Genomic DNA, 16,021 nt, shown 5'->3' on the forward strand with positions numbered 1-16,021 from the left:
ACAGGAAATACAAAAACGCTTAACTTTAAGAGGGCAAATTTTCCAAGGATGAGGGCTGCTCTCCAGGATTTAGACTGGGAGGGAATATTGGCATCGATGAGCACAGAACAGAAATGAGAACTTTTCAAAAAGACTTTATGCAAACTCACTGTAAAGTATATTCCCATAGGTAATATGTTTAAAAGGCTAAAAATAAAACCTATGTGGCTAACGGCCAAAGTTAAAAACGCTATAGATAAAAAGAAAAGAGCTTTTAAAAAAATATAAAAATGAAGGAACACTATCATTGTTTAATTGTTACAAAGAATATAACAGAATATGTAAAAAGGAAATCAAGGATGCAAAAATTCAAAATGAACGACTGCAAAAGATAGTAGGACAAACATCAAAAAATTCTTCAAATATATTAACCGTAAAAAGGTTAGGTCTGAGCATGTAGGTTCTTTACAAAATAATCAGATGTGGGTGACTGGGGACAAAGAGAAGGCACATTTATTAAATACTTTCTTCAGCTCTGTATATACAAAGGAGCATGGGGGAGCTCATGACCATAATAAGGATGGTATTGAAACATCCCCAAATGATCCACAATGGCCTAAAAGTGATATGGTCTAGAAATATTTAGATAGAATAAGGGTGGATAAAGTGCCTGGGCCAGATGGCATCCACCCACGCATCCTAAAATAATTGAGCGCTGTAATTTTGAAGCCTTTGTTTCTAATTTTTAGGGACTCGTTAAGGACTGGAATAGTACCACTGGATTGGCGTAGGGCCAATGTGGTGCCTATATTTAAAAAGAGATCAAAGTATTTGCCAAGTAACTATAGACCTGTTAGTTTAACTTCTATAGTCGGGAAGATACTGGAGAGTTTAATAAAAGAGCACATAGATGAGTTCTTGCTGGAAAATAATATTTTAAGCAACAGACAACATGGATTTATGAAAGACCGAAGTTGTCAAACAAACCTGATTTCTTTTTATGAGGAGGTAAGTAAAACCTTGGACAGAGGAGGGGCTGTGGACGTGTGGTATACTTGGATTTTGCAAAAGCGTTTGACACAGTTCCCCACACACGGCTAATGTGTAAGGTAAAGTCTACTGGCTTGGAAAGATCGGTTTGTAATTGGATAGAAAATTGGCTAAAAGATAGAATTCAGAGAGTAGTGGTTAATGATTCTTACTCTGAATGGTCCAAGGTTATCAGTGGTGTACCCCAAGGTTCAGTGTTGGGACCCTTACTTTTTAATACCATTATAAATGATATAGGGTCTGGGATTAAAAGTACCATTATAGTCTTAACAATAAAAACAAGAATGTGGGACTTTAAATGAGGTTACCTGGACAAAGGAATTTATTCCAAAAATACATAACATATAAAAATATTTTGTTGGCATAATACACACAGAGATGTAGCACAAATTAATACAATTGAATACAAATACATTACAATATTTGTCGGATCACATACGGATCTCTCTAACATAGATGAGTACAATAAGACCTCATAATCTCTGTGTGCTCACAGTCTAAAATGTGTCATGATGCAGACGTATAAAAATATATATATATATATATATATATATATATATATATATATATATATATATATCTGAGTAATCGTAGGCTCGACGCGTTTCATGGACCTCCGTCCATTCATCAGGAGCTTAGATATATGTCTATAAAGTAAGAATAAGGATTGTATTAGTGTACTGTTTAATTGGATGAAAAAAAGGGTGTATATAAGAAAGGACACTACCTGAAGTAGTATCCCGATTCGTGAGCAGTCCAGTCCAGGAAAAAGGGGACCACAGGAGATCCGGGAGACGCCTGACCCGGGGCTGAGGCGCGGAATGAAACCGGCAGGGGGACAACAGGGAGGGAGAGGACCATGAACAGAGCAGCTTAGAAAGCTCCAGGTGTATTGCTTAGACATTTGATGGTGAGGCACGTTGTAAAACAACAAGCAGGGTCTGTAAGATGTATAAAATTTTTCAATGATTATACTAAAAGAAAATATATGCTGAGAGAATCATCTCAGGAACAAAAATTTGTCAAAAATATTACTTGCGTATACTAAATTGAATAGACCCAAAAAGTAGTGCCAATAAAAAGCCACCAAGGAAATAACAAATTAGTATAAGGATAAACAGGGTAAGCTGGTAAAGCCCATAGGGAAACCAAAATGTGAGGGGAAGTGCCCAAAGAAGGTTAACGATGTTGTACAAGGTGTGCTACTATATAAGCATGAGTCAGGGTGATAAGTGATCTGACCGTGAAAAGACACATTAACAAGCAAAGGGGGGGGGGGGGGGGAGTGCCAAACAATTGGTGGAGAGCTGTAAAGAAAGCGCGGTGCAATGAATAAAGACAAAAGTGACCAAAATGTGCTTAGTAAGGACCATGTGACGATATAGTGGGTAAATAGAGCAGTGTGGAGGAAAAGGAAAAAAAAGAGAAAGATATACCCAAGGCTTACATCGATTTGAAATCTGTCTATGGGAATGAGGGTAGGTCCAGTCCAAGTCATGCGTCCACAGATGCCGGAGTGATACCACGCCAGCGCCATGCTAGCGTCAGTCTATATAGCTGGCCGAAACCTCCTCCATCCGGTTAGACAGACCGGATGTCAGTAGGAGCGGCCCACCACTGACGCAAGAGAGGATGGAAGGTAACCTTGGCAACGGGACGCCATTGGCCGTCACCATTATAGTCTTTGGAGATGACACCAAGCTTTGCAGTGGAACAACTTCCTTACAGGATGTCTCCAACTTACAAGCTGATCTCAATGCACTCTTTCGTTGGGCAACTATGTGGCAAATGATGTTTAATGTTGATAAATGTAAAGTTATGCACTTTGGGGCTAAGAATATGCATGCATCATACATACTAGGTGGAGTAGAACTGGGGGATTCCATAGCGGAGAAGGATCTGGGTGTTCTGTTAGATCATAAGCTTAATAATATAGCATGCAATGCCAAGCTGCGGTTTCCAAAGCAAGCAAAGTCCATTCTTGTATTAACAGAGGCATGGACTCCAGAGAGCGAGATATCATTTTGCCCCTGTACAAATCATTAATAAGACCTCATTTGGAATATGCAGTTCAGTTTTGGGCAACAGTTCTAAAAAAGGATATCAGGGAACTGGAGAAAGTGCAGAGAAGGGCAACCAAACTGATAAAGTGGCATGGAGGAGCTCAACTATGAGAAAAGATTAGAGGAACTGAATTTATTCTCTCTTGAGAAGAGGAGATTAACGGGTATATGATCAACATGTATAAATACATAAGGGGTCCGTATAGTGAACTTGGTGTTGAGTTGTTCACTTTAAGGTCATCACAGATGACAAGGGGGCACTCTTTACGTCTAGAGGAAAACCGATTTCATCTCCAAATACGGAAAGGTTTCTAAACCGAAATAGCTGTGAAAATGTGGAATAGACTCCCTCCAGAGGTGGTTCTGGCTAGCTCACTAGATTGCTTTAAAAAAGGTCTAGATTCTTTCCTGGGTGTACTTAATATACAGTAAGTGGGTACTAATTTTTTTTTTTTTAGGTAAAGTTGATCCAGGGAATATCCGATTGCCGCTCGGGGGATCAGGAAGGATTTTTTTTTCCCCTGCTGTAGCAAATTGGATCATTCTTTGCTGGGTTTTTTCGCCTTCCTCTGGATCAACTGTGGGTATAGGATTGTGTATATGGGATTGTATGGTTGGGTTTTCAATACTGTTTTTTTGCTGAACCAGATGGACTTGTGTCTTTTTTTTTCAACCTGACTAACTATGTAACATCCTCTTTTCCCCTCAAATTTTCCTCCCTAGTACAAATTCTTTCCCACCCCAAAAATCACTCCCACAAACCCCCCACCCCCCAAATCCCTCTCATTGCCAAATCTCCACCCTCCTAGTACAAACACCCCTCCAATCCTCCCTCCCAGCACCAATCCTCTCTCCCAGCACCAATCCTCTTCCTTCAATTCACCCATGTAAGACAAATTCCTCCTCTAGCTTAAACCCCCTCAAATTACCCTTTCTAGCATGAAATCCTCCAAACCCCCCAAACTGCTTTTTAAGTGCTATACCATTTTGAAAAGGTTTTGGTATATTTATCTGTTTTGATAAGTGTTTATCCTGCTAGAACTTTAGAAATGTTTTGTGTTCTCTTCATACTTCCTATGTTATAATAACAAAAGCACCCTTCGGCTCCTTTCACACGGCCGCTCCGTGTGTCCGCAAATCATCCCATCCGTTTGCGGATGATTTGCGGACATAATGTAAGTGAATGGCACTGCGGGTGTCAGCGGAATACCATCCGCTGACACCCGATTTTCCTCCTTTCAGTTCTGTTCCGTTTTTACAAATGGAACAGAACCCCATTTTTCCTTCCGTGTAAAAAACGGAAAGGAAGGAAAATCGGATGTCAGCGGTGTCATCCGCTGACATCCGCAGTGCCATATACTAACATTATGTCCGCATATCATCCGCAAACGGATGGGATGATATGCGGGCACACGGAGCGGATGACACAAATGTCATCCGCTCCGTGGAAAAAAAAAAAAAAAAGTCCCGCAGCGGACCTTTCACACGGAGCGGCCGTGTGAAAGGAGCCTTCCAGTTCTTATTTTGAACTGCGGAAAGATTAACCTTTTATGTTGTAGAGAGCGGTTGATTGTTTAGCAAACGATAACTGGGAAGGGCTGACACCACACCAGTTCAGAAAAATACTGCATGTAGTCTGCCCACAACAGGACTTACAGTTCATCCTGGAAGCATTTACAGCGTCTCACTTTTTCCCACATTTTGTTATGTTACAGCCTTATTCCAAAATGGATTAAATTCATATTTTCATCAACATTCTACAAACTATGCCCCATAATGACAACATAAAAGAATTTTGTTTTGAAATCTTTGCAAATTTATTTAAAACAAAACAAAACAAAACAAAAAAAACCCCATGTACATAAGTATTCACAGCCTTTGCTCAATACTTTGCTGAAGCACCTTTGGCACCAATTACAGCCTCAAGTCTTTTTGAGTATGATGCTTCAAGCTTGGCACACCTATTTTTGGGCAGTTCCTCCCATTCTTCTTTGCAGGACCTCTCAAGCTCCATCAGGTTTGGATAGGGAGCATTGGTGCACAGCCATTTTCAGATCTCTCCAGAGATGTTCAATCGAGTTCATGTCTGGGCTCTGGCTGGGCCACTAAATGACATTCACAGAGTTGTCTCATAGCCACTTCTTTGTTATCTTGGCTGTGTGCTTAGGGTTGTTGTCCAGTTGGAAGATAAATCTTAACTCCAGTCTGAGATCCAGAGCGCTCTGGAGCAGGTTTTCATCAAGGATGTCTCTGTACATTGTTACATTCATATTTCCCTCGATCCTGACTAGTCCTGATTCCTGCCACTGAAAAACATCCCCACAGCATGATGCTGCTACCACCATGGTTCACTGTAGGGATGGCATTGGCCAAGCGGTGAGTGGTGCCTGGTTTCCTCCAGACATGACGCTTGCCATTCAGGCCAAAGAGTTCAATCTTTTGTTTCATCAAACCAGTGCATTTTGATTCTCATGGTCTGAGAGCCCTTCAGGTGCCTTTAAGGAAAACTCCAGCCAGGCTGTCATGTGCCTTTTACTTATGGAGTGGCTTCCGCCTGTCCACTCTACCATACAGCCCATATTGGTGGAGTGCTGCAGAGATGGTTGTTCTTCTGGAAGGTTCTCCTCTCACCACAGAGAAACGCTGGAGCTCTGTCAAAGGCGGGTTCTTGGTCACCTCCCTAACTAAGGCCCTTATTCCCCGTTCATGCAGTTTGGCCGGCTGGCCCGCTCTAGGAAGAGTCCTGGTGGTTCCAAACTTCTTCTATTTAAAGATGATGGAGGCCAGTGTGCTCATTGGGACCTTCAATGCTGCAGAAACATTTCTGTACCCTTCCCCCCAGATCTGTGCCTTGATACAATTCTGTCTTGGAGGTCTACAGACAATTCCTTGGACTTCATGGCTTGCTTTGTGTTCTGACATGCACTGTTAATTGTAGGACCTTCTATAGACAGGTGTGTGTCTTTCCAAATTATGTCCAATCAACTGAATTTACAACAGGTGGATTCCAATCAAGTTGTAGAAACCTCTCAAAGATTATCAGTGGAAACAGGATGCTTTGTCATGGCAAAGGCTGTGAATACTTATGTACATATCATTTTTTTTTTTTTTTATAAAATAAATGAATACATTTGCAAAGATTTTAAACAAACTTCTTTCACGTTGTCATTATGGGGTTATTGTTTGTAGAATTTTGAGGAAAATACTGAATTTAATCCATTTTGGAATAAGGCTGTAACATAACAAAATGTGGAAAAGTTAAAGCACTGTGAATACTTTCCAAATGCACTGTAGATGCGGAGTGCATTTTTGTCAGGTAAACCGATATTTCTCTTTCATTCATTGACAAACCCCGCTCCTGATCTTCATAACCATTGAGTTATACTGCCCTCTACAGGAGTAGGACACTAGGCAGAAAAATAATCTAGCTACGCCTATGGGCAATCCCAGGGGGTATGCAGTACTCTGCTATAGGTACTTCGTTTTTTTTTTCTGCCTAGTCAGGAGTAAAGTCTTAGTTCCTTGCTGGGATCTCTGGTCCTGGCCATTTTTTTTCTTTTTAGATCAATCAACTGCCGGACTGGGCGATGGGCTGGATAATCTAGAACCAGTGGTCACTCCAGTCTGGCTAGTGAGCGCGTGCAGACCTCAGCTCCGTGCTAGGTCAGCCGCGACCTAGCCCCACTGGACGGGGGCTGGCCTGCGAGTTGAACGCCTTGAGAAGTCGCATACGACCGGGTCCCGCCAGAGTTGCAGCCCCCCCCCCCCCTTTTGATGGAGAGGAGGTTCTGTCTGGAGTGGTGCCTGCCTGGTTCCTGATATGGTGAGTAGATGTCTCCCCTCTCCCCCTTGAGGGTTTTGGGGTGGATGTGGGAGGGTCGGACCCCCGGGTTCCCCTCTTTTCCATCAGGCAACCTGCTTTCATCTGTCCCCCATCCTACCCCCCCCCCCCCACTTTCGATGGGGCTGTGTAGGTGGTCTTGTCCACCTCCTGGGGTGGGGGCAGGGTGCCATGCTGGCGGTGAGGGCTGGGGGGGGGGGGTACGTCGCCAGCGACAGGATGATCAGCTGTGCGGGGGGGGTTACCTGATGGGAGCTCCTTCCTGGGTCTGTCCTTGAGGCCTAGGGATCCCTCATGGGTCCCTGGGAGTCTCGTGGGGCCGCCATTTTGCTGCAGCCTGTGTGTTTCTATGCACGGCGGTTATGTTTGTGTAGTCCGGCGGCCATTTTGCGGTGGTTTGCCATTGAAAATAGCGGCGGCCATGACAGTGGAGCCCTGTGGGCGATGAGTTTGGCGGTGGGAGCCCCTCCTCATTCCCTGGTGCTAACTCCTGGATCTTTTTACTTCCTGATTGCCGCTCGTGCAGTGCAGATTCTCTTGGTTGCTGCGGTGCCTGGTTTCTGTGGGGTGGGGAGTCTGGTGGGGTTCTCTCCCTCTCTGCTGAGGATCGCTCATTTGTGAGTACAGGGGAATGAGCACTTTTCTTCCACAGGCTACTCAGGTCAAGGAACCCTGTCATAGACGTGGGCCCTCTTTAGTTCATAAGAAGTTTTTTTTCGTCCCTCAGGGTTGATTGACAAGGGCTCAAAGCCTTTCAGGGCCTCTTCTGGAGGCTCCAAATCAGGGTTTGTACTCAAACCTGTTTACAGTTCCCAGGAAGGAAGGCAAGGTGCGTCCAATCCTGAAACTCAAGGCGCTGAACTGCTTTGTGCGGGTTCAGAAGTTCAGGATGATGCAGGGATGCACCGTGCGAATAGACTCCAGAGGGATTTTCTTGCCTCTATCGACATCAAGAATGCTTACCTTTACATTCCAATATGTGCCGGTCAGGAAAACCTGGAAATCACCATACGAACTCCTGAAAGAGCTTGGCTTGATTCTGAGTTTTCAGAAGTCTGCTCTGGTTCCCTCCACAAAGCTGGACTATCTGGGTCTGACTCTGGACTCTGCCTCAGCCAGAGTGTTCCTTCCCCTTGACAAACTCCAGAAATTGCAGGTTGCAATTTGTCTCCTGCTTTCCAGCAGATGGTCATCTCTCCGGACTTGCATGCCAGTGCTGGTCCTGATGGTGTCTACCTTCAAGGCGGTTCCATTTGCATAGTTCCATACAAGGTCCCTGCAAAGGGAGATTCTGGTCAAATGGGACAGGACTCTGCAGCCTCTGGACAATCCGATCCGGCTGAGCTGGGGAACGAAGGAGACACTGATATGGTGGCTTCATTCTCCGGAACTTCGGCTGGGAAAATCCTTCCTCTCCTTGTATTGGACAGTGGTAACCCCGGATGCCAGCCTGTTTGGCTGGGGAGGCGTCCTCTGCAAAACTTCTGCTCAGGGGAACTGGACGCTGAAAAAGTCCAGACTACCGCTCAATGTCTTGGAACTCCGCTCGATCCAGAACATATGGTGGGGTTCTTCGCCCCTGCCTGTCGTTCCTCCCAAAGGTTGTCTCTGATTTTCATTTGAATGAAGACATTGTGTTGCCTTCCCTGTGTCCCAGGCCGTAACCTCTGAAGGAAATTGCCTTGGATGTGGTTCGGGCAATTAGGGTGTACCTGGCAGCTACAGAGTCTTTTAGGAAGTCGGACTCACTATTTGTGCTCAAGGATGGGCCTCGGAAAGGCTTTTCCGCTGCCTCTGCGACCATTTCCAGATGGTTTAGACCAGGAGTGTCTAAATTTTTTTCAAAGAGGGCCAGATTTGATTAAGTGAACATGCGTGAGGGCCGACCATTTTGCCTGACATTCTTTGGACCTTTAAAATTAAATGCAAATTAACTATTTTATGCAAAGTTTATTGCAAACGGCATGCTTTTCATTTCGTCACATGGATGACAAATCTAAACAGGTGTTAAATCACTCTGCCTTTCATATCTGAAGGCCAGATGGAAAAATCCAGGAAGCTAAAATATAGGCCAGGAACATTGTAAAGTACGTTACATAGTATTGGTAATAAAGGTTGTCTGTCAAATTTTGTTAAAAAAAAATATGAACAGGAACATAACACCAAGTATACATGTTGTGTCCAAATGTATTTATAACTGATTTAGACCAACTGACATTAACTGAGATTTTACAATGTATTCATCTCGATTCGGAGCATGCATGCTCCCTACTCATACAAGGGTTAACCTCATATAAGCGCTATATGAACCCACCGATGATGATTGATGGCAGCAATAATAGTCATCAAACAACAAAAGGAATGACCGCACTTCCGATAAATATCAAAAAAGGAGTGTCTTTATTCCACATCAATCGAATTGGCAAGTACAGATACACACTGTGAGTGCAGGACAATCGGTGGACGCGTTTCACGACTGGATGTGTCGCTTATTCATCACTGGTGATGAATAAGCGACACATCCAGTCGTGAAACGCGTCCACCGATTGTCCTGCACTCAGTGTGTATCTGTACTTGCCAATTCGATTGATGTGGAATAAAGACACTCCTTTTTTGATATTTATCGGAAGTGCGGTCATTCCTTTTGTTGTTTGAAGCTATCCTGGATTGCGGATCCGACCAGCACCTGATTCCAGTCTCACCTAGAGCGGTCTTCCCTGTTTGGATTCTAGCAATAATAGTCATGCCAATGTAGTAAGTGATGCCAATGTAGTAAATAGAACATTGAAAAGTTTCATTCAAAATAAGTTCCATGTATGTATAAAACAGCAGTACACCTTGTACAATGACCCCCGCTGGATCTGCAATGGTGAAGCCAAAATAAGAGGTCTAAAACTCACAACTTGGTGACAATTCAGTGTGTGTAAAGGCATAAAACCAGCCAGGAACAATGCAGCAGTGTGGACAGTTGTGCCTTGCTCGGGCTGTGAGGAGATAACAGAATGTCTCAATCCTGGACAGGGAAGGGTGGAAAGGGGTCACACAATGCCCAGTATAGGAGGCAAGGAGGGATCGCCTGCTGTGGCTGCTCGGTTTACCCACGATGAGTGCCAACCGGGAAGGGGACCCAGACGTGATGACGTGAGACTCTGGGGGAAGGAGGACCAAAACGAGGCTTGAACTGCTTTAGAGCTGCTGCTGGTGAGCGGCATGTGCAGTGACCCAATGCAGGGGAGCGTGAGGAGTGCCTGCTTCTGTGCAGTCCTCAAAAATGAGTAATAGAACAGCCAAAAAGTCTTTGAAGAAAAACAGGTTTTCATGACATTGTTTTGACATTGGTACTCCCAGTGCTCAATATTCTGATCCAGGCGTTCACCTTCACCACACCAAAAGTGTTCCCCTTAGGAATGGACATGCATCGGTTGCTTGCACCCTTAAAAGTCAGGAACACCTCTGCTACCACCAGATGACCACTGCACTCGAATATCCCTCAGGGACCAGACCGTACCAGAAAATGGAATAGGAGGCACAATAGTGTAATACTGTCTTGCAGTCTTTTATTAAACACAACACACCAAAGAAACCCCCCTAATCCAATATGCTTACATCAGATAAAATTGTTACAAGCATTAAAATGATAATCAAGTCGCTATGGCCAGCTCACCGCTGCTGAATGGTTCTCTTTCAGCTTAGTCCTATGGCGAGATCAGGACTCCAGCCATGACATCTATGATCATCAAGGAGACAGCGTGCCTGTAAAGGACGCAGGCACGCTGTCTCCTTGATGATCATAGATGTCATGGCTGGAGTCCAGGTTAGGTTACAAAAAAAATCTCCAAATCTTTGATCCCCAGGAGCGCCATCAAATCTATCATAAACAAATGGAAAGAACATGGCACAACAGCAAACCTGTCAAGAGACGGCCACCCACCAAAACTCATGGACCGGGCAAGGAGGGCATTAATCAGAGGCAGAACAAAGACTTAAGGTAACCTTGGAGGAGCTTGAGAGTTCCACGGCAGAGACTAGGGTATCTGTACATAGGATGACAGTAAGCTGTACGCTCCATAGAGTTAGGCTTTATGGTAGAGTGGCCAGAAGAAAGGCATTACTTTCAGAAAAAATCAAAATGGCACGGTTTGAGTTTGCGAATATGCATGTGGGAGACTCCCAAAATGTATGAAGGAAGGTGCTCTGGTCTAATGAGACTAAAATTAAACTTTTCGGCCATCAAAGAAAATGCTATGTCTGTCGCAAACCCAACACATCCCATCACCCAAAGAACACCATCCCCACCATGAAACATGGTGGTGGCATCGTGCTGTGGGGATATTTTTCAGCAGCCAGGACTGGGAAACTGGTCAGAGTTGAGGGAAAGATGGATGGTGCTAAACACAGGGATATTCTTGAGCAAAACCTGTACCACTCTGTCCATGATTTGAGGCTAGGACGGAGGTTCACCTTCCAGCAGGACAATGACCCCAAACACACTTCTAAAGCAACACTGGAGTGGTTTAAGGGGAAACATGTAAATGTGTTGGAATGGCCTAGTCCAAGCCCAGACCTCAATCCAATATAAAATCTGTTGTCAGTCTAACCCCCTATGCACACAGGGCCTTTTTTCAGCTGCTGTTAGGAGTGTCAGACGTGTTTATTTATTTATTTTTTTGCAGCTTAAAAACACCCATTCATTGTTATTCTATGGCCTCATGCACACACAGGGCTTTTAGGAGCTCCACGTGGCATAGGCGTTTTTAAGCTGCAAAATAAACCCAGGACCAATGAGTTCTGGAGCTTCAGCGTCAAGCTGTAATACCGTCTGACGCTGCTAAAGGCAGAATAACGTTGCTTATACAGCGTTAAGCCACGTTATACTTTTTTTTTTTTTTTTAATGCAAATCAATGGTTCCCTATGGGAGCCTATTGGTTTGAAAGGAAGGCGCATCGCAGATCAGATCAGGATGATCCGACTTGCGGTTCGACTTGCGCTCTGAGAATCTTGACGGGGAACTCCACACCAAAATAGGGGAAAAAAAGGCGTGGGGGTCCCTCCCAGGTTCCAAACCAGGCCCTTTGGGTCTGGTATGGATTTTAAAGGGAAGCCCCACGCGGAAAAAAAAACGGCGTGGGGGCCCCCCCCCCCCAAAAAATCCATACCAGACCCTTGTCCGAGCATGCAGGCCAGGAAAGGGGAGGGGACGAGCGGGCGGCCCCACCCCCCGGGACCATAGCAGACCACAAACCCTCAACATGGGTGGTGTGGGTGCTTTGGGGCAGGGGGGGCTCTGCACCCCCCCCCCTGTCCCAAAGCACCTTGTCCCCATGTTGATGAGGACAAGGGCCTCTTCCCGACAACCCTGGCAAGTGGTTGTGGGGGTCTGCGGGCAGGGGGCTTATCGAAATCTGGAAGCCCCCTTTAACGAGGGGGCTCCCCAGATACCGGACCCCCTCCCTATGTGAATGGGTATGGGGTACATTGTACCCCATACCCATTCACCCCATAAAAGACAGTGTATGTAAATAACGACAGGAGACGTTTTGAAAAGTTTATTAAAAATCTTCATCTGGTCTTCTCCCCTCCGCTCTTCTGGTCTTCTCCCCTCCGCTCTTCTCCTCCATTTCCCTCCGCTCTTCTCTTCTTTTTCCCTCCGCTCTTCTCTTCTTTTTCCCTCTGCTCTTCTCCTCTTTTTCCTCTGGTCTTCTTTCTCTGGTCCTCCTCCGAGGATGTCTCCGGTGATTATGCCGACTCCGGGTCTGCTCAGCTTGTTATATAGCCATTAGGGGGCGTGGCCTCTCGGTGACGTCATCGGGAGACCCCCGCCCCTTTGTCACATGTGAGGCAACAAAAAAGGAAAAATGCTAAGGAGTGTGGATACTTTTGCAAGGCACTGTAGTGCTTATATCTGGTTAACCCTTGTATGACTGATACTTTTGAACATCCCTCCTGGTATGTGTTGTTCCCACACATCTGCTACTTGACCCCCAGGTGTTATGTCACTTATCATGGAGAGGGCGCTGGTCCTGTCATACTTGTGCCAGATTTATTTGTGTTTTTTAGTGCTTCCTAATCAGGCTAAGTCTGAGGCCATATTAAGCAAGGGATATAAAGCTGGCGGGGGCAGGCAGTGGGTGTTAACAATAGTGTAAAAGGAAAAACTGGAATTGGATGCAGTGGGCTAGGATGGACCATCATTTTGAGAATGTCATTCTAAAACAGTAGAACTAATATGGTACACGTGCAGTCCCACGACGTTGAAATATCCAGAGATTCCAGGGGTCCTGAGCAGTGCTCTGGGATTCACAGGGGCCACAATAGATTTTTCCAAATTACCTGTGGGGCTGTATTAAAGCGGCCGTGGGCTGCAATTGGCCCGCTGGCCGGACTTTGGACATGCCTGGTTTAGACAGAGGGTGACTCAGGTCTATTCCATCAAGGGTCAGGTCCCTACTTTCCCTGTTAAGGCACACTCTACTCGGGCGCTTAATGCCTCCTGTGTCTTTTCCGTTATCAGGCGTCTTTGATGCAGGTTTTCAAGGCTGCCACCTGGTCATCATTGCACACTTTCACAAAGTTTTATAAAGTGGATGTGTTGGCATCTGCAGACGCTTCATTTGGCCATACGGTTTTGCAGGCTGCTATTTTAGAGGACCTGATCAGCGAGTGCGTGCAGACCGCACCTCCGGGCTAGGTCGGCCATGACATAGCCCCACTGGACGTGGACTGGCCTGCGAGTTAAACTGCTCGCGAGGATGGATTTGAACTAGCTTCAGCCTGAGTCGCAGCGTTTCCTTCTGGCAGACAGCACCCACATTACAATGGAGCAGTGTCCTGTCCGGAGCGGTGCCCACTCTGTTCCTGGTGTGGTAAGTAACTCCCCCCCCCCCCCACTACTCCTGGAGGGTTTTGGCGTGGACGTGGGCCCCTCCCTGGGATGGTCGGACCTCCAGGTCCCTCACCCCCGACCCTCTAAATTTTGGTCACTGTGGCTCTTTCGGCTGCTGGTTGGAGTTGCTGCTGACCGAGTTTTCCTGGTGTGCAACGGGGGGTTGAGCAGGGTTCCCTGCCATCCTGGGGGTTGGTGACTAGGGCAGGGATGTCCTCTGGGCTCCCTGCAGCAGTTGTTGGGCTGGGGGAGCGGATGTTTTTACCATACGCGGGTACGTGCCTCACGTGGCCGGATCCAGCCAAAAATTTAGGCCGCGGCTTTGCAGCCTACTTGTTGGAACCTATGTGAGGCAGCCCCCTGCAGGGATGACTGAAGCCACTGCCTCCAGTTTGGGCATCTGCCCTTCCCCCTCCACTGCCCCTGGGTGGTCAGCTCTGCTGGGGCTCGTGTCCTGGCGCCCTCAAAAATTTAGGCCGCGGTCTGCAACCTACTAGGCCATGTGGCCGAGTCAGGCGCTGCTGTTGCGGAGTGGCCCCAGTGTGTGTAGCTGAAGCCCCACTCTTCTTTTGGGAATCTGCTGGGCTGCGGATCCGTGCAATTGAGGCTGGGCCTCCACAAAAAATTTAGGCCGCGGCTTGCTGTCTGCTGGCCCATAGTCAGCTTGGCACCTCCCTTGGACCTGGTGGCGCTGTGGGGGTGCTTCATTCATGCCTTGTTTTAGCGAGGGTACCATGCCTGCGCGTCCGTGTCAATGGCGGGCGGCCCTCTTTTGTAAGGGGGCTTTGTCCTATTATGTCCTCCTATGGAGGGCTCGGAGGGCGACCCCCCCCCCTTCCTCCCCTCCCCCTTGTTTTTTTGCAGGGTCCAATAGGTGGTCCATTTGTGGACTCTTGGCTGGTGTCCCCTTTGCAGGATCGCAGTCGGCAGCCTCCCCTTATTGTTATGTTTTCTGGGTGAGCTCAGTATATAGCGACACTACTGGGTCTGCGTCCACGCACCCTGAGGCTCCATTTACACTTGAGCGTATTGTTTCCAGGCATTTTTTGCAGGTGTTTGGAGGCAGGCATTGACCTCTAACAGAAAAACGCTTGTAATCTGACAAAAAAGAAGCTCATATACTTTTTTTGAGCTTCAGGCATTTTGCTTAAGGCGACAAAACGCTCACATGTGAACAATGTTGAAATTAATGGAATTTTACTTGTTGGGCGTTTTGAGTCTTCAGAGATGAGCATTTTACGAGCTGAAATACGCTCAGGTGTGAACAGGGCCTGAGTGCTCAGATAGTGAGGATGATTCCTCTGCTCCTCTAGTCATGCCTAAATAGGCCTGTAATAGACGCTTAAATAGGTACTGGTGGATGCACTGTTTGTGTTAGTGCGTGAAACTTTAAAAATGGAGGTTGTGGCTGATGCCGCATCAAAGGTGTCAGTTCCTTTTGGCACCCACAGGCGAGGGTGTTACTCTTTCCGCTTACCTTGACAATATTGTCACAAACAGTGAGGTTGTCAAACGCAGTGGTTGCTAGGCTTTTTTGCTTGCGATATCCTTCTGAGGATTTACTGCATAAAAGGTGGACGGTCCCTCCTTTAGTGGAGTCCCTGGTTTCCAGGTCAAATTGAGTTACCTTCATCCCGGTTTAGGAGTCCCTGACCTTTTACAGGTCCAGCTAATAGGAGGGCGGATGCTCTGGCCTGCCATATGTGCGCTGTGGCAGGTTGGCAATTGGGCCGGTAATTACTATTGCCCTGGTGTTGCAAACTCTGACCGAGTGGGCTAAGGTTTCACACCAGGACCTGGAGGGAGAATGGCTTCCCCCTGTCTTTGCGGAGCAGGCAGACCAGTTGGTCCAGTGTCTGTGATGCCTCTTTTGAGCGGCTCCTTTGATTTTTAGGCTGTCTGTATCAGCAGTGGTCCTTCGGCTTATTGTCTGGCTGAAATGCTTGTCTGCGGACTAGACTTCTAAAAAGGCCTTATCTGATCTCCCTCTTGTAGGGGGTCGCCTGTTTGGAGCTTCCTTGGATTGACATTAAGGGTCTCACGGGGGGGGGGAAGAGTACTTTTCTTACGCAGGCTACCAAGGGCAAGGAGCCCCATCGTAGACATGGGCCATTCTCATCAGCTCCTAAGCGGCCTCTTCGTCTCTCAGGATCTCAAGATTAGAGATCAAAAGTCAGGGCCTCCACCAGAGTTTCCAAGAGGAC

General features: G+C 46.5%; 1 protein-coding gene across 2 annotated transcripts in view; it reads left to right on the top strand.

The window, feature by feature from the left end:
• ETV6 (ETS variant transcription factor 6) overlaps nt 1–16,021 on the top strand; it is a 109,081-nt gene that overhangs the window by 42,174 nt on the left and 50,886 nt on the right. The window lies entirely within an intron of this gene.

This window comes from Pelophylax lessonae (genome assembly GCF_965119305.1).
Source record: "Pelophylax lessonae genome assembly, chromosome: 4".
Classification (NCBI taxonomy): Eukaryota; Metazoa; Chordata; class Amphibia; order Anura; family Ranidae; genus Pelophylax; species Pelophylax lessonae.